Consider the following 20,553-nt stretch of genomic DNA (forward strand, 5'->3'; position numbering starts at 1 on the left):
GTCTGCTCACCAACCTACCACCACCGAATCGCATTCTCTCACTACCAGCAAAAGTGAAATGGCGTATGGCTTTCAGTACCGACAGTGCCCGAGGATAAATTCGGCTCGCCAGCTGCAGGTCTTTTGAACTGACACCCGTAGGTGACCTACGCGTCGTGATGAGGATGAAATGATGATGAAGACGACACGTATACACAGCCCCTGTGCCAGCGGAATTAACCAATTATGCTTAAAATTCCCGACCCTGCCGGCAATCGAACCCGGGACCCCTGTGACCAAAATCCAGCAAGATAACCATTTAGCTATGGAACCGGACACCACCAGCGGTAGCCCCAAGAGTGCCAGGTGCTCCCCAGGCAGCGACTGTTTTCATAGCCGCTTCAAACATGAAGTATGCCTACACCGAGTGAGTTGGCCGTGTGGTTAGGAGCGCGCAGCTGTGAGCTTGCATTTCGGAGATAGTGGGTTCAAACCCCACTGTCGTAAGCAATGAAAATGGTTTTCCGTGGTTTCCCATTTTCACACCAGTTAGATGCTGGGGCTGTACCTTAATTAAGGCTATGATCGCTTCCTTCCCACTCTTAGCCCTTTCCTATCCCATTGCAGCCATAAAAACTATCTGTGTCGGTGCGACGAAGGACCAATGGTAAACATGGAAGTACAGGCGCTATTTGTGGCAGAATGCTTTTAAGGGGGCACTCACTCACCCTGTCGTATTGCCGTCTTTGGTTGTACGTGACACTTTTTAGAGACTGCATTTGCAGACGCACCACATCCTTGTAGCTATGCTGCTGTTGGTCCGGGACTGTTTATTCGTCAGGTTGCCCGGTTTATATCGCAGCTGCCTTCCATATCTGGACGGTTGTCTACTATCTAGTATCCACCACCAGTGGACCCGTTTTCCGTTTTACCACAGTCAGCTCTGCGTGGTCCTCATGGAGGCCGTTTATTATTATTATTATTATTATTATTATTATTATTATTATTATTATTATTATTATTATTATTATTATTATTATTATTATTATTATTATATTGAAATAAGACACCTTAATTTATTTCCCAAATAATTAACATACGTACTTACATACATACATACATACATACATACATACTCTGCCCGTTTAAGTCACGACTAGCATTTGGAGGCACGCGACCCTCTCAGGGGTGCTCAGTAAGGGATTGACATGTTCCATGATAAAATGGTGTGGATCAAGGAGATGGGCAGATATTCGTAAATAATGAACCATCAAATCCAAATAAATGGTGGATGATTTATTCCAAAAGAAAATAATACCTTCCTCAAAATGATGATTATGTGAAATGATCGCTAAAATTTAATTTTATATCAACTCTTGCTGTACATCCAAAAATTAAAACAAATGAGATGGTACAAGTTAATGAATTCTTATTAATTCTGACAAAATTGTTTCGTCCATGTCACATTGTTTTGTGAATATTGCTTTGAATATTATCTTTGATTTTCTAGAGAATGATGCTTGCACGCATGTCAATTCATGCCGGAAAATCTGGAACAAGATTTTAAATATTGAAGTTATGACTGAGCAAAATAAAATAAAAATACAAAAGAATTTTAACGATTTACTTCTATCGCTTAATTTCACTTTTAATTTAATTACTTTCCAATTTAAATCGACTTTTCAATAATTATCTGCTCGTTGTAACATAACACACGTGATATTACGTGGCAAAGTAGGCAAGCAAATGAGAGAAAGAAAAAAAATTTAAATTAAATCCTTAACCATGTGTCATAATCCTGACAACGCCGAAATTCGGAACAACGATGGTTACACATAAAAATCGATATTGCACGACAAAATTAAGTCACACAACCTGTGGAATAACAACATAACATACACGCAATGATCTCCCATTACCATCATCCACCAAAGAAAAACAATTACAACCCACTACAACTAAGAGTAATATTTACAAATATACATCTGCCCGCACGTTGTCCATTCATCTCCTGGGAATAGCAGACTCCTGTAAATAATGATCTGTACCTGTATAAAATCCACCTGGTACAAACAATCTAGGTAATGATGACTGAAAGAAAAAAAAATATCGCCAATCTACGTTACCAACATTTAGCGTATATTGAGGAAGTGAATAATATTATACAACTTCGATTTAATACTATTGGTGATGACGCTCATCCAGTATGACAAATAATTATCTCATACACTCAATTTTATTTGAAAGGAAGACATGTGGTTTACTTCGTGATTCATTATTGAATGAAGACGCTATCGCCTACCGCTCATAAATAACAACTCGCACATGCGTCAAATGACGATAAATTATTCCAAAATCTCAGTTCATCAATGCATTCAACATCGCAAAAATATATATTAAATGTGCCTCTATCCATAGAGACGTGAAGATTCGCCTTCAAATAGCACATAAAATCAGCATAATTCATGCCATAATTCACCACATGGCACAAGGTGACAGGTAAAATAGCGAAAATAACTCGCAACATCCGTTCAAAATATTACAGGAACATTTACATAGATGACTTGAACCACATATAAATATAATAATAAGATACTATCCTTCCTTAAAAAAGTATGAAATAGGATTCAAAGAAAGCTATCCGTATCGTTAGCACAGCGTTAATATGTCAGATGAGCCGGTTGCCTCGTGTGAAATATAGCAAACACTTTAGGGCAAAATATAAGAGAAATATATTTCGAAGAATGAAAATATCACGCTTACACAATCCTCAATATCATAGTAACCGAATAGAAATGTAAAATTCCTTAAAGATTAGTAGATGGCTAATATTTAAATCAGATACATGTCCGATGACATTACTATTTGAAACCCGCATGGCCGATGATGTTGACACCCTGTCATCATCCACCTTAAAATCACGTAGTAAGTGAAACCGCAACTCCAACATCGAATAACGCCAGACACTAACATGGTAAAGATATCAAAAAGCTACTCAAACTACTGTACAATTAATAATCCCTTCAAGAAGAAAGTTAACTACATACTACAGCTACATAGAACAGATAATACCCAGTATAAATGAAATGTCGACTTAACTTGGATGTCTTGATGACCATGGTGTTCTTCTAGGCAGGATTCAAGGCATTAGGACGTCGTTGGCGTCGGTTCTGGGTTATTAGTGCTGCATCATGATCCAAGTGATGTCTCCAAGGCACACGAAGTTCACACTGCAGGCTTCCATGTCCTTGGCCGGTATCGAACTCGTATTACTTGTAGTACGCTGAAACTTTCACAAAAATATTAACACAAATGCATCGAACTCGTGGTTTCACAATTAGCAAAGGATGATACGTGCCTTCTTTCCTAACACTATTGACGTCTGTGAGGATGTTGAAATGAACTGTTAAAGCCGCACTGAAATAACACGGCTCCCCTCGTAGAGCGAATAACAGCTGTCCAGGCTTGTACGAGATCTTCTGTAGTAGCTTCCCGAGCAATCACCCAGCCAGCAGAGAACAGCAGCGAAACAGACTTGAGAGAATGACTGCGAATATTCCAGTACTAGCTTGCCACCGATGTTCCGAGCTCTGACGTCACACCTCGTGGTTCAATTGACATCCTGAATTCCTCGGCGTTGTAATTGAGATGTCCGTTAATTTCTTGTTAAATAATTATATAATTAATTTCCTAATTAACTTAATTTTCAATTATTACTATTCGTGCCTTCCTGAAGTATGGTATCACGGTTTTATGCATACTTGTTGGAAAGTGACTATTAGGATGTCGGATCTGACGTGTTAATCTGACGAAAGATTTTAAATGTAATACTTGTCGTGGGTAAAAGGTTCGGCTGTATTAAAAATTTTCTCGTCTTCTCTCGTGGTAATAACATGGTCTTTCACTCCTCAGCAGGTTACACCATTTATTTGGAAAAAAAATCATCCCTTTGTGTTTCTCTGTCGGCACACCGCGCGAGACACCTGGGGTACAGTCCGGTCTTATAAAATTCACGGCCGATCACAGTAGACCAAAATGTCACAATACATACATACATACATACATACATACATACATACATACATACATACATACATACATGCATTATCATTATAGATTGTTATGCCTTTCAGCGTTTTGTCTGCAAGTCTCAGTGAATTTACTAAACGTCGCCAAAATCCTCGATTTGCAACTAGTGTTGTGGCCTCACTTAGTTCTATACATCTTATCTTTAAATCATTAGAAACTGAGTCTAACCATCGTCGTCTTGGTCTACCTCTACTTATCTTACTCTCCATAACAGAGTCTCCATTATTCTCCTAGGTAATCTATCCTCCTCCATTCGCCTCGCATGACCCCACCACCGAAGCCGGTTTATGCGTACAGTTTCATCCATCAAGTTCATTCCTAAATTAGCCTTTATCTCCTCATTCCGAGTACTCTCCTGTCATTGTTCCCACCTGTTTGTACCAGCAATCATTCTTGCTACCTTCATGCCTGTTACTTCTAACTTATGAATAAGATATCCTGAGACCACCCAGCATTCGCTCCCGTAAAGTAAAGTTGATCTGAAAACAGACTGATGTAAAGATAGTTTCGTCTGGGAGCTGACCTCCTTCTTACAGAATACTGTTGATCGCAACAGCGAGCTCACTGCATTAGCTTTACTATACTTTCATTCAATGTCACTTACTTTATTACCATCCTGGGAGAACACACAACCTAAATACTTGAAATTATCGACCTGTTCTAGCTTTCTAGCTTTGTATCACCAATCTGACATTCAGTTCTGTTGAATTTCTTACCTACTGACATCAATTTAGCCTTCGAGAGGCTAATTTTCATACCATACTCATTGCACCTATTTTCAAGTTCCAAGATATTAGACTGCAGGCTTTCGGCACAATCTGCCATTAAGACCAAGTCGTCAGCATAGGCCAAACTGCTTACTACATTTCCACCAAACTGAATCACTCCCTGCCATTTTATACCTCTCAGCAGGTGATCCATGTAAACTACGAACAGCAAAGGTGAAAGATTACAGCCATGTCTAACTCCTGTAAGTACCCTGAACCAAGAACTCATTCTACCATCAATTCTCACTGAAGCCCAATTGTCAACATAAATGCCTTTGATTGATTTTAATAATCTACCTTTAATTCCATAGTCCCCCAGTATAGCGAACATCTTCTCCCTCGGTACCCTGCCATATGCTTTCTCTAGATCTACGAAACATAAACACAACTGCCTATTCCTCTCGTAGCATTTTCCAATTACCTGGCGCATACTGAAAATCTGATCCTGACAGCCTCTCTGTGGTCTGAAACCACACTGGTTTTCATCCAACTTCCTCTCTACGACTGACCGCACTCTCACTTCCAAGATGCCAGTGGATACTTTGCCTGGTATACTAATCAATGAGATACCTCGATAGTTGTTACAATCCTTCCTGTTCCCTTGCTTATAGATACGTGTAATTACTGCTTTTGTCCAATCTGAAGGCACTTTACCCAAACTCCATGCTAATTTTACTACTCTATGAAGCCATTTCATCCCTGCCTTCCCACTATACTTCACCATTTCAGGTCTAATTTCATCTATTCCTGCTGCCTTATGACAAAGGAGTTTATTTACCATCCTTTCCACTTCCTCAAGCGTAAACTCACCAACATCATTTTCCTCCTCTCCATGAGTTTGGCTGTTCGCAACACCACCAGGAGCACATTGAGAAGATGTTCAAAATATTCCCTCCACCTCTCCAGTGATTCCCTGGGATCTATTATGAGTTCTCTGAATTACTCAAAACACTGTTCATTTCCTTTTTCCCTCCCTTCTTAAGATTCTTTATTACTGTCCATAAAGATTTCCCTGCTGCTTGACCTAGCTTTTCCAGGTTATTACCAAAATATTCCCACCACTTCTTTTTGGATTCAACAACTATTTGTTTCGCTCTGTTTCTTTCATCTACGTACAAATCCCTGTCTGCCTCGGCCCTTCTTTGGAGCCATTTCTGATAAGCCTTCTTTTTACGTTTAGAAGCTGCAGTTCATCATTCCACCAAGATGTTCGCGTTTTCCCATCTTTACACACAGTTGTTGCTAGGCATTCCCTTGATGTTTCTGCTACAGCATCCCTGTATTCCACTCATTCTGCTTCTATATTCTGAACCTGCTTACTGTCTACTGTTTGAAACTTCTCACTAATCATATCTATGTACTTCTGTCTAATTTCCTGGTCCTGGAGATTTTCTGCCCTTATTCGTTTGCAGACAGATTTCACTTTCTCTACCCTAGGCCTAGATATACTTACTTCATTACAGATCAGATAGTGGTCTGTATCATTTAAAAATCCCCGGAAAACTCGTACATTCCTAACAGATTTTCTGAATTCAAAGTCTGTTAAGATATAGTCTACTATGGATCTGGTACCCCTAGCCTCCCATGTGTAGCGATGAATAGCCTTTTGCTCGAAGAATGTATTCGTAACTGCTAAACCCATACTAGCACAGAAGCCCAGCAAACGCTTCCATTTCCCATTAGCATCCATATCTTCCTCACATTTACAAATCACCCTTTCGTATCCTTCAGTTCCATTCAGAATTCTCGCATTGAAATCGCCCATTAGCACTACTCTATCCTTGCTGTTGACTCTGACCACGATGTCACTCAATGCTTCATAAAACTTGTCAACTTCATGCTCATCTGCACCCTCACATGGTGAATACACGGACACAATTCTTGTCCTAATTCCTCCAACTGGCAAATCTACCCACATCATTCGCTCATTTACGTGCCTAACAGAAACTATGTTGCGTGCAATGATATTGCTGATAAAGAGCCCTACCCCAGACTCTGCCCTTCCCTTTCTAACACCAGTCAAGTACACTTTATAATCTCCTATCTCTTCCTCGTTATCTCCCCTTACCCGAATATCACTTACTCCTAGCACATTAATAATAAGAATAAAAATATGACCTCATGCAACGCTGTTTCATGACAGAACAGTTCGATCTTGACCATTATAACTGCCTTATTTAATACACTTCGGTTATTAAATGAATGGGATAGGGCTCACGTTCCAGCATCTGTTTACTTCACATCAGGAAAGATGAATTTTTGCACGTCAGAAATATTCGGGAAGAAATACCAGCACCCTATGCTTTCCCTGGTCCGAATCGGAGACTTAACGATGAAATTAGCACTACTAAATCATAAGTTAATGATTGCGAAAGGAGCAATATCACAAAGACTGTTGGACGGTAAAGATATGTCGACTAGAGAGAATTAGTGTGTTACTACGTTCAGCCTCAGCACGTTGTACATTATTAATTACGAATAGAAACCAACAATGAACACGTTCAGGACGAAGTTCAATATTAGTTTCCCTCCTTCCTGACTTAACTGATTTTTTCTTTGTCCATTCATTTAATTATACACATACTGGCATAGGTTTACGACGACGACAGGATAATAAAGAGCTATTACAGGAAAAGAAGCAGCCGTGCCTGTTGAGGACATCGACAACCATTTTCAACTTTGCCCATGATAGTGTTCGTACCAACCATTTCCTGAATGCAAACTTACAGCTACGTGGTGCGTACCACGCAGCCAACTCGCTGGTGGGAATTTTTTGGTCTTTTTGTACTTGATATTCAAATGATACGTCCAGAGTAAAGTGTAGCTTCCACCGAAGTCCCAGTCAACATCCATGGCTGTGACAATATGGAAGTTGCTGGGGTATGGGTAGTGCTGAGTAATGACATTCAGAGCACGACTAGTGCATCTGAGTGTTATGAAAGGTGCTGCCCATAGGGTCAGTCGTGTTGCAATAGTACTTTCTGACCCAGTGAGGAAAGCAATGGCAAACTACCTCACTCCTCATCTTGCCTAGTACGCCTCATTTTGGTGCTGCCATTGGTTTTTGGGGTTTCCTTATAACCGCATAACCTTTGGTGGTGCTATATGAGGATCCAACTAGCCTCTGGGCTGATGACCTAACAGACAGACAGACGTCCTTTTAACAGCAATGACAGTGTATTTTCGGTGTTTTTCGCCTCTTTTTCGTGTAGGTCTACCATTCCTGGAATATGACGGCTCACAGGAATCAATCAATCAATCAATCAATCAATCAATCAATCAATCAATCAATCAATCAATCAATCAATCAATCAATCAATCAATCAATCAATCAATCAATCAATCAATCAATCAATCATCTGCATTAGGGCGGTCGCGAAGGTGGCAGATTCCCTATCAACTGTTTACCTCATAGCCTATTTACATTTATTTATAATTGTTTATCTAGCATTTTCTTAAATATTTTCAACGAACTTGGAAATGCACGAACATTTCCCTTTATCATTTATTCCAATCCCTTACTTCTAGTCATATAAATGAATATTTGCCCCAATCTGTCCTCTTGAATTCCAACTTGATCTTCATATTAAGATCTTTCCTACTTTTAAAAGCTCCAGTCAAGTTTATTCTTCTACTTATGTCATTCCCGGCCAACTCACCACCGACAGCTCGAAACATACGGCATAGCCGAGCATCTCGTCTTCCCAGCCAAAAGTTTGCAATATTGTAGTAACACTACTCCTTTGTCAGAAAGGCGGGCATGTACCACCGATGGTACGCGTATGATCCGTGTCTTTTTCTCGTCAAGGCTAACTGGACAGATAGTCAAGTTCGCTTTAGAAGCATTTATTCGCCTATAATGATTAACTCAGTCATTTGTTTTACTAGTGATTTATAGTCGCACTAACACATCGAACGTTTTCAGCCACACAAGAATGGGAAAGGACTAGGACTGGGAAGGTAGCAGTCGTGGCCTTAATTAAGGTAGAGCTCCAGTATTTTCCTGGTATGAAAATAAGAAACAGAAAACATCTTCAGACCACCAACGGTGGGATTAGAACCCACCTCTCAAGAATGCCAGCTCACAGCTACGCGACCCAAACCACGTACCCAGCTTACTCGTTATCTAGTAACACAGCACAAATTTGAACACTCGCCAAGACTTCCCGTCGTTATGGATGATTTCGGAAGTTATTTCTTGTTCTTTTACGTCATATGGTATTGCCGCCAGGTGCGACAGAAGATCATGCCATAGCTGGGACACCTCCTGGAGTTACTGTATCTGCCAACAAGTGAATCAGTATGAAAGTGTTCACCACCGGTGGTACATGACGACCTCTGAGAACGACGAGCGTATATATTCTCTCAGTCAGGGAATCTGGAGACAGGAAAGTTCGGGTTTAAATACCGACGATGGTCAAATTTTCATCTCTTTTGTTTCAGAGTAACAGTAATTTAGTCTTTTTATTGATTTTATAACTACCTTTTCGCTGTTGGACTTGCAAATATATTCCCTCAGTAGGGGAACTCATTACTGCCATGCTGATCTGGCTATACATCTTTTGTTATCTTGTTGTCGAACCATGCTTAGCATGACCACTATCCACTTCGAACAGCCTAACCTACAATTCAGAATTCATTACTTAAACATTAAGATTCTGTGAATGTTAATTTACAACCTTCTAATGACTGCCTTTCGAACAGACAGCGGCTGGTGATACGTAGATAGGAGAAATTAGCCGTGGTCATATTCTGAACAAGAAGGCACTCTCAATACCTGGTCATGCAAGAATGATAGGGCACTGCACTAAGCCAGAGATTTAGTTAAAAATAGAACACGTTTGAAATTAAAATGTTAAAACAAGCAGTGATAAATGGTATTCAAAATGTAGCAACCCATGAAGATAGGTATACACATGAAAATATATATAAATTAAAGAGGTACTTCCAGGCATACTAGGAACTTAGCATCAGAGAACCTTATATTCGCATGAACTGTAGAAAATCTAAAACTCTGAATACTCCCCTAGTGGGGCCGCAGAGAGGGTTCGTCATATGAGATGTCGTTTGATTTATCTTGACGAGTTCTACATGTATACGAGGAAAACATGATTAAATATTTAATATTTGAGAAAATTGCAGTGCAAATAAGTTTTCTTCTGCAAAACATCGTGGCATTCGGTAAATATACAACTTCAAAGTTATAGAAAATACATTCGAGAGCTCGGATGGAAAAAGGAAAGCATTCGCTACCTCAGGCCTAAGTATTTTTTAACACAATGGGAAATATGTCTTCCAAAGCGATGTTCTATGGTTTTCATGAGCTTGAACATTTACTGAACGCCCAAATTAATTGTAATCATCGAACATTGAGAAGATGTTGATGCGAATTTCGAGATATTTGGTTGGTAAAGATACATAACTGAACGATAAAGAAGGTTCCACTGAAGTGATCTCGTGGTTGGTAGTAGGCGAGGGGGCGTGCTTCAAATAGAGTATGCAGTAAAACATCATTATTCAGGAATAATTGAAGGTCTTTACTGTTCGGTTCAATGATAATGTCAGGATTAATCAAATCTACGTGCACGTTATAAGATATATTGAAACCATATCATGCTCAGAAACAAAGCACATGCGTTGACACTAAAAGTAATACAGATGTTAAAGAACTATAGGGAAGAAATAATCTGACTGAAAGTATTTTCACCCTTTTATTTGAAAATCACTGTAGACCTGGCTTACCTGTTTTTGACGTAGGAAGCGTCTATGGTTTTAGAACCATACATGGGCCGGTGAGCGTTAGGTACGACACCAGTGTTCAATATCTCATTGAAAGAGGAAGGACAGTGTGTCTAGCAGTAAGTGTCGGACGTCAATATGAAGTCAGCGGGTGATGCTATAGTGGGTTACTAAAATCGGCGTGCCACACGCTTATAATTTAGTGTAGTTCTGGACTCTAGCATGTGATGTGTCGTTTGATTTGTCTAGGTGAGTTATACGAGTATAAGAGGGCGAAATATCACATAGTGAATGCTTAAGGGAAACTATGTACTGCGAAGTAAGTACAAATATTCTTTTATTTGGGTCGCGTAGCTGTGAGCTTCCATTCTGGAGATGATGGATACGAGTCCCAGCGTCGGCTACCCAGAAGATGGTTTTCCATGGTTTCCCATTCTCACAGCTGGAAAATGCCGGGGTTGTACGGCCGCTACCATCCTGATCCTATCACTTTCCCATCCTTCCGTCGCCGAAGACCTTCGATGAGTTAGTGCGACGTTAAAGCACAAAGAAGAAAATATTCCGCAAAATGTCGTGAGATATGGACAGTATGCGCTTTCAAAATTATAGAAAATGCTATCGAGAGGGTACAGAATCTTGGAAGAATTCTAAAAGTTAAAATCACTTGGAAGAATTCTAAAAGTTAAAATCACCAACGCTGAGCGTCAAAAGGCTTATCTGGAACGTCTCGTCTCAAAGCTAAGGTGGCCGAGAGTTATGAGACGAGTTTCGCGCTACTGCATCCCCAGCCGAGCACATCTACTGCCAAGTGGTAGGAAATGATTTGGATCTCAAAGGTGTGGATACTGATAACCCTGCTGGTGATGAAAAGGCTTCAGTGCCATTAACACGACCGTGTCAACCCATATTTCGACAATACTGTTTCTATAACATGGCATGTAATCTACGTCAAAACTTGCGGCCTTCACCCCGATGCAGAATAGGTTGAAATGCTTTTTAATCTTGTTGTCCATTCCATTGGCAATACTCGTTTATATTCGATGTTTTCTTCACACAAGTCATTACGATTTGTTCGTGCAGCGAAGCGGAGAGGTACCACCAGTACATCATTCCTGAAATGCAAACAATATTAAATCGTTTCTATAGCTAGTTTCTAGCTGCATAGGCCGTGCCAAGATTTTAATATTCGATGACGATTCTGCAGCAAGTGAATGATTCGTTCTTTGAGAAACTGACTTGGTGGATATGACGTACCTCACTGTGAAAATTTTACACCAGTACTCTGTTAAAGTTAACAATAAACATAAAGGTAGGCCTGCTTATTTATTTATTTCGTATGAATATACAGTATAATAGTGCCTACATAATGATATGTCTTAATGAATGCGGTACTTTCTGAATTTGTTTCTTCACACAGCCAGTAGCAAAATGTAGATTACACTCATTTATAGCTATGGCAGTATGGAAGCTATTGAGATTTATGGTTGGTGCTAAGTAATTGCATTCACAGCACGCCTAGTGAGTCTGAATGCTGTGGAATATGTTGCGCATGGGGTTAGTCGTGCTGCAATAGCATTTTCTGGTTCACTGAGGAAAGCAAAGGCGAAGTTCTCATCTTACTTAGCTCACCTAATCATTATCGGTTCCTGCGATTTCCTTCTAACGGCATAACCTTCGGTGGGACTATTCAAGGTTCCAACCAGCCTCCAGGCTGATGACTTAACAGACAGGCAGGTAGTATAATAATGCCAGAGAAAAGACGTGCGCAAATTATGGTGAACACAGATATAACAGCTGGCTAAATAGTGGGAAGCGCTATAGGTCCTGTTCGACCTCACGGCTAAATGGTTAGCACAATGGGCTTTGTCCAAGGGGTGCCGGGTTCGATTCTCAGCCGTGTCAGATATTTTAAACATAATTAGTTAATTCCGGTGGTTCAGAACCTGGGCGAGTGTGCAGTCTTCAGCATTATAATTCATCTTTGTAATCCTTACAGACACATAGGTTGCCCGTAGGAGTCAACTGGCAACACCTGCACCAAGCCTCTCCGGAGACCACACACTTTTGTTATAGATTTTATGTCACTGGAAAAGTATTATTGTGTCGAAGCAAGTGCAACGAAATGTTGACAGTCGGTATTTAAGAAAGCCGAGGTGCATGAAATTAACAGCAAAACTCCAAACACATCCTCCCTCCCCTAATATCAAGTCGACGGTGTAGCCTGTGGAAGGAAATGTTCACAGACGGAATGAAAAAAAAAAGGCCGAGGTGCACCAAATTACCAGGTAGACCCCAAACACATCATTCCCTCCCTCCAAAAGTATCAACTGGAATATAGAAAAGACTAGGTGAATCGAATTAACAACGAAAACTCGCAACGATCTTCTCTGAAGTCTTAACTCGACTGTTAACTACTGGCCAAAACCGTTGATAGCTCCGAAAGTATAAATAAAAATTGCGTACTCTAAATGACATTTTAATCTACATTAGGTACTTGAGTGAATAAACAATGTATTTTGATAAGGATTAACCGATTAATTTCAAAATTTGTTCCTATATTTTTTATTGCGAACTAACATAAAACCTCTTATAATGGGATATGTGTTAAAGATAGATGTATGCTGTCTCTGAATTTTTTATGTGAAACGTTTTATTCCGAGCATTTTTATCCTTATAGTATAGATATATCTCTAATGGTTTAGTCAGAGTAAGCTAGAAAGGATCATGGACGGTCGTTTGTCCTTCAACTTGTTGCAATGAAATACCGCTCGGCTTAATTTAGTCATTGATGAATGATTTTATACACAAACATTTCCAGAAAAATGTCTTATAGAATGGTGAAAACCGCACCAAAATCCATCCAGTGATTCTAGATATTACCCGTCACGGACAGACAGGCAGACAGGCAGGCAGGCAGGCGGGCAAGCAGACAGACAGACAGACAGACAGACAGACAGACAGACAGACAGACAGACAGACAGACAGACAGACGGGATCGAGGACTTTATTTTATACTATGAAGAGATTCATCTTATCATGTCCAATGACAATTAGTAAGAACTTGCATAAGGTTAAATGGTAAACTGACTGAATATTAAAACAACCGGAAGACAACATTCTAAATTAAAAAAACAGTCAGTCACTTCCTACCCAGTCCTATTTCATCACCACCATAAGACCTGTCAGCCGGTCCGACGTAAAACCAACAACATGAAAAAGTTATGCAAAATACAATTCCTAATCAATTTCCACAAAACTTTCAGATATCTCCAGAAGTATTACTTGTCTGTAGATCAGAGTCTCCCATCTTGTAAAGGCTTGAGGACCACATGGAAAACCTTAGGCATGATCGCGGACCGCACTTTAATAATAAGCAAATTATCTTAAAATTCTGCTAATAGAACTGAGGTATGTTGTGTATGTTGGGTATTCAGACAGACGCTGGTTTGATCCACCACAGACGTCTCAGCCTAGGAATCACTGAAGAGGCATACTAGGGAAATGAGGAGTGAGGTGGTTTCCGTTACGTTCCTCACCGAGACAGAAGCTGCTATTACATATCAGTCTGCCAAGCCCACTGAAATGCCTGCACCAACAGACCTTATGAGCGATATTTTCACACCTTTCATAACAGGGACTGGCTGTATAAGGAATGGTATTACTAGCATCGCTATTACTAGAATTGCCCATACCTCGGTCACTTTCATATAGTCAATGGCAAAGATGAGACTGTAACATGTAAATGAACACACAAATTTATTCTAGCCAATACCAGAAGACATAGTGCACTGTAAACACTACATCTTGCCAGCAAAGGAACCAGTATGAAATAATTTTCTTAGTTTAATTGAAACAAAGATTTAATCATTTTCATCATCATCATCATCATCTGTTTACCCTCCAGGTTCGGCTTTTTCCTCGGACTCAGCGAGGGATCCCACCTCTACCGCCTCAAGGGCAGTGTCCTGGAGCTTCAGCCTCTTGGTCGGGGATACAACTGGGGAGAATGACCAGTACCTCGCCCAGGCGGCCTCATCTGCTATGCTGAACAGGGGCCTTGTGGAGGGATGGGAAGATTGGAAGGGATAGACAAGGAAGAGGGAAGGAAGCGGCCGTGGCCTTAAGTTAGGTACCATCCCGGCATTCGCCTGGAGGAGAAGTGGGAAACCACGGAAAACCACTTCGAGGATGGCTGAGGTGAGAATCGAATCCACCTCTACTCAGTTGACCTCCCGAGGCTGAGTGGACCCCGTATCACTTTTCAAATTTTCGTGGCAGAGCCGGGAATCGAACCCGGACCTCCGGGGGTGGCAGCTAATCACGCTAACCACTACACCACAGAGGCGGACTTTAATCATTTTAATTGTTTAAAAATCTATTTAACAATTGTGTAAAAGAGCGAAAGTAGAAATAAACCAAATCTATTGTACCCAAGGCAATTGAATTTCGGAGGTGAGCACTCAACAATGTCAGTTTATTTTAATTAATACTTGACAAAGGGCAAAAAAGGAAAATAAATAACCTAAAGACAAACAGAAATTAATAATGTACTCAAAACAAAATTTCAAGAAACGAGAATTTAGTGGTAGTATTTTGGTCGATCAGTTGCATCTACTAACAACACTAATAAATAAATTAAATAAATAAATAAATAAATAAATAAATAAATAAATAAATAAATAAATAAATAAATAAATAAATAAATAAATGTCCACCTCCACCTCTGTTGTTGCTAATCTCTTAAGGTGGAGCGAGGAAGAATCTAAAAGTCTACTTCTGTAGTGATTTTTAATGTATTACATAGAAAGTAAAACTAGTTCATGTTCCCTAATACTGAAGTCATATTTAGTCTAAATTGTCTTAAGTTTGGGTATTTTTCACTTGATAGCAGCCGTTCCTTTTCTTGTCTGGTTCAAATTCAAAGATCTTCCTTGTGGAGAGAATTGATATTCAGTTGCAAGAGCATAAAATCCCAGCAATGTACTTCCACGCGTACTTCCCTGAAAATGTCTTCAAAAGTGCAACACTGTGTACCAGCAAGTACTACTAACAACTGAAGAACAGAAACCGTCTCCTACATCAATGTACATGAATATTTTGTATACATTGCATCCTTGGTTGGAAAACATTTCCGTGCCTGAGAATGGCATGGAGTTCAACATTTAGAATGGATACCATAGCCATTTTTGTAATGGTTAAGACCTAACACTGACATTTGTGAAGGCTCATTTTCCCGAAAATTTTGGATATAAACCTAAAAATTCAATCAAATATACTCTATTTAGATCTATTCGGCTCTGTAATGGGTATGAGAATCAATACATTTCATGAGCGAGTTATGAAATGTGTTTCGTAAATTCTCTTCATATTTCTTAAAATCTTTCTTTTTCGAAAAGCTTTCATGGACCGCAAAATGGTGCCGCCAGATGGACACCCCTGATTTAGATGTATATATAACATGAGCTCTAGAAACCACAATTTCTGATTATGCCCCACACATTTGTACCGTGCGGTCTACGATAACAGATGTCGACGAATTTAAACTTTCATTGCCAAGTCCATTAGCGCCGAGCATCTTGATATATTGCTCACAATGAGCAATTGTTGACGTATCGGTAAGAGCTCGGACTGGTAATTCGATGGTCGTGTGTTCGACTCCCCGTGTGAAGACAGTTTTTACCGAGCTCGATAGCTGCAGTCGCTTAATTGCGGCCAGTATCCAGTAATCGGGAGATAGTGGGTTCGAGCCCCACTGTCGGCAGCCCTGAAGATGGTTTTCCGTGGTTTCCCATTTTCACACCAGGCAAATGCTGGGGCTGTACCTTAATTAAGGCCACGGCCGCTTCCTTCCAATTCCCAGGCCTTTCCTATCCGATCGTCGCCGTAAGACATATCTGTGTCGGTGCGACGTAAAGCAAATTGAAAAAAAAAATATATATTGCTCACAAGGGGGGATTCCCTACTCGTCACCACCGATTTCGCTCAAATTTATAGAACTTGCAGGGCTTGGCTAGGAATGAAAGTACCCGAAGTGGAAACTCCATATGGCCAAGCGTGTAGAAAATAGAAATAAAAATAAAAATGTTGACGAGGCTTTCGCACCGTATAAGCCACTTACGTTAGCGGGTACCGCGAGCAGTTGTTGGCGTAGAGGTAAGAGCTTCGACTAGTAATTCGATGGTAGTGGGTTCGGCTCCATATGTAGAGAATATTTTCCTCAACTTTTATATTATTCATTTATTTTAATTTATTTTATTTATTTATATGCAAAATACATATAAGGCGTCATTTTTTTAAATGAGCGCACAATTGTAGAAAATTTGGAGTTGCGAACTTTCCCGGCGTGTTCAAACAGAAATTCTTCTTTTTTCTCCTTTACTGGCTATCTCCCCTCCTTGGGGGAATGTGGCATAAACGTGAATAGTCGTTTCGCTGTAGGATTCGTTTCCACCTGACAAGTGAAGGTTGCTCCTGGCGGCTGTACACAAACAATAGATTCTTGGCACAGGCAGAAAAATGTCTGACAATGAAATCCCATTTTTTTATCTTGTCTATGCCTTTTGCGTATAAATAAACAAATAAAATGAATTATTCACCTCTTTGCGTAATTGGAAAATGAATAATATAAAATTTGACAGGAAAAAACTGTCTTCACACGGGGAGTGTCGAACACACGTCCATCGAATTACCAGTCCGAGCTCTTACCGATACGTCAACAATTGCTCACGGTGCTCTCTAACGTAAGTGGCTTATTCGGTGCGAGAGCAGCGTCAACATTTTTATTTTTATTTTCTATACGCTTGGCCATCTGGAGTTCCTACTTCCGGTACTTTCTTTTCTAGCCAAGCCCTGCATGTTCTATAAATTTGAGCGAAATCGGTGGTGACGAGTAAGGAATGCCCCCTTGTCAGTCGTTGAGGTTACGTGTCATCAGCCCATATTGATCGGGAAGATGATGATGAAAGCTATCAAAATGAGAAGGAAAAGGTCACTCAAAAATAAGAGGAAAGGAAATCTTGAGACGAGTGGGAAATGAATTACTCCATTGGCTGTAATATAGCTGAGCTGGAGGAACACTAACAATGTGATGGCCTGCAGTGTACAAACGCATAGTTATGAACAATAGCATTACGCTGACTTTTATTACTTGTGGTCTGCTCCTACTCTTCAGCAACCATCTTCAATCTGCCGACAGTGGGATTCGAAGCAACCACCTTCCGACTGCGAGCGTACAGCTAACGCCAACTTGCTCGGTAGTGATGTGTTTGCATTGGAAAGATAAAATATATAACTCTGTAGGAATAATTCTGGCTGTAATTTGTTAATATAAAGTTTGAAAGTCGATACAGAAAAACGGATATTGTTTTAATTCTTTTTTTAATTTTCCACCTCTACACAATTACAAAAATATGAATTTTCGTTCAGGTTCTAGCTTGACCGGGTGATAAAGAAATACTGCTCCAATATGAACGCAACTGTAATTCTACCACTTTACCCATGTTGTCTTGACTTTCTGCATTCCTTTCCCGTAATTGAACGCGTATCATTTATGACAGACTCTAGAATAAAACAATTTTAATAGAGTATTATTGATATATTACTTTCTCCACCAACCAATTTATCAGTTCGTCGAGACAGACTTTGGTCGATCAGCAAGAGTACAAAGTAAATATCCCTTGACTTTGACTACAGTAATGACTGCTTTACGTGGAAGCATTTCAATCTGGGATATCTGAAGGACTAACAGATTGATAACATAACATTTATGTTCATCATCATCATCATCTGTTTACCCTCCAGGTTCGGTTTTTCCCTCGGACTCAGCGAGGGATCCCACCTCTACCGCCTCAAGGGCAGTGTCCTGGAGCTTCAGACTCTTGGTCGGGGGATACAACTGGGGAGTATGACCAGAACCTCGCCCAGGCGGCCTCACCTGCTATGCTGAACAGGGGCCTTGTGGAGGGATGGGAAGATTGGAAGGGATAGGCAAGGAAGAGGGAAGGAAGCGGCCGTGGCCTTAAGTTAGGAACCATCCCGGCATTCGCCTGGAGGAGAAGTGGGAAACCACGGAAAACCACTTCCAGGATGGCTGAGGTGGGAATCGAACCCACCTCTACTCAGTTGACCTCACGAGGCTGAGTGAACCCCGTTCCAGCCCTCGTACCACTTTTCAAATTTCGTGGCAGAGCCGAGAATCGAACCCGGGCCTCCGGGGGTGGCAGCTAATCACGCTAACCACTACACCACAGAGGCGGACAACATTTATGTTACGAGTTGGAAAATGGATGGGCATTGTCTTGAAAGTCTAGCGATGAAACAAACAGTACAAGAGTATATCAGTTACTGGTATAGCGGCTCTGTCAGTGGTGTCCATCAAACAGCATCCCCGAGCTATCTCAGGTTTCATTTCACCCAAACAAAACAATATTGAGGAAAAGAACGTCCTATCACTACGACAGATTGAAATCGATTCCAATAAAGAGGATATAGCTGAATGGCCTTCGATCTGCTGGGTATTGTGGCTTTCTTCTAAACAGTTTTATTTCCTGCCCTAGATTAACAGTTACGAGGAACATCTACGAAGGGGCGGATATTTACCCAGTTCGAAACTTGTAGAACGACCGAGGTCCATATAGACGGGCTGATAAATTGGTTGATGGAGAAAGGAAGGTCTCAGTGATACTCTTCTAAATTTGCCTTAGCGTAGAGTCTCTCGTAACTGATACGCGTGTACCGAAATTAAGTTCAAGAAATGCAAGAAGCTTGAGCGGGATATATTAATTTTTTAAAGCTTTTCTAATTTTGATCAAAAAGTAACATTTGAGAAGTTCATTGAATATATTCATTTCCTCTGCTGCAGTAGCAGTGTCAAGATATTTGAAATATTTAAGTTGTGGGAATTTGTATTTGATAGTGCTGTAATTGTATTGTTAAGCTCTTAGCAAGTTATTGTACCAATTCTACTGTAAGTCGTAGTGTTAGACTTTGCATTTTAAAAATACTTTTTCTACATCTTAGCATTACGTAGGTCTTATGGCGACGATGGGATAGAAAAGGCCTTGGAGTGGGCAGGAATCGAGCGTGACCTTAATTAAGGCGACTGTTTGCTTGATGTGAAAATGGGAAACTACGCAAAACCATTTTCAGGGCTGCGGCCGGTGGGGTTCGAGCCCACTATCTCCTGAATGCAAGCTAATAGCTACGTGATGCAAACCGTGCAGACACTTGCTCGGTGAGAAATATTTCAGTTGTGTGAGAATTTGTATGTGACTAATTGATGTTCACGTGCTTTGCTAGAGAATTCCACATTGTATACATAATTCTAGGTGAACTAGTGTACATGATGTGAGTAAGACTTCACTAAATTGCATAGCTCTTAGCGTTACCCCAGAAACACGACCGGGAGATCGCCATACGTCGTTTCTCATATGAAGACAGGGTTAGGGAATTTTCGTCGTAATGGCAGGCCAGCTTGACTTTAGCCCAGTCACAATGAATATGGAGAGTTTTCATTATGATGGCAGGATCCCTTGACTATTGTCAGTCACAATCAAGTTGACCGGGCGAGTTGGCCGTGCGCGTAGAGGCGCGCAACTGTGAGCTTGCATCCGGGAGATAGGGCGTTCGAATCCCACTGTCGGCAGCCCTGAAGATGGTTTTCCGTGGTTTCCCATTTTCATACCAGGCAAATGCTAGGGCTGTACCTTAATTAAGGCCACGGCCGCTTCTTTCCAACTCCTAGGCCTTTCCTATCCCATCGTCGCCATAAGACCTATCTGTGTCGGTGCAACGTAAAGCCCCTAGCAAAAAAAGTTTTCATTATAATGGCGAACACTCCCTCTCCTCCTGCCTTTCTTATATCCTTAGAAAGACTGCCTCTGTGGTTTTACGGAAGTATTAAAGGATCTGTCAAAAGACCTAAAACCAATATGACAGCAATATTAACGCAATGCAGTGGGTTTTTAATACTGTCTGCGTA

The sequence above is a fragment of the Anabrus simplex genome, chromosome 1 (assembly GCF_040414725.1).
Source record: "Anabrus simplex isolate iqAnaSimp1 chromosome 1, ASM4041472v1, whole genome shotgun sequence".
NCBI lineage: Eukaryota > Metazoa > Arthropoda > Insecta > Orthoptera > Tettigoniidae > Anabrus > Anabrus simplex.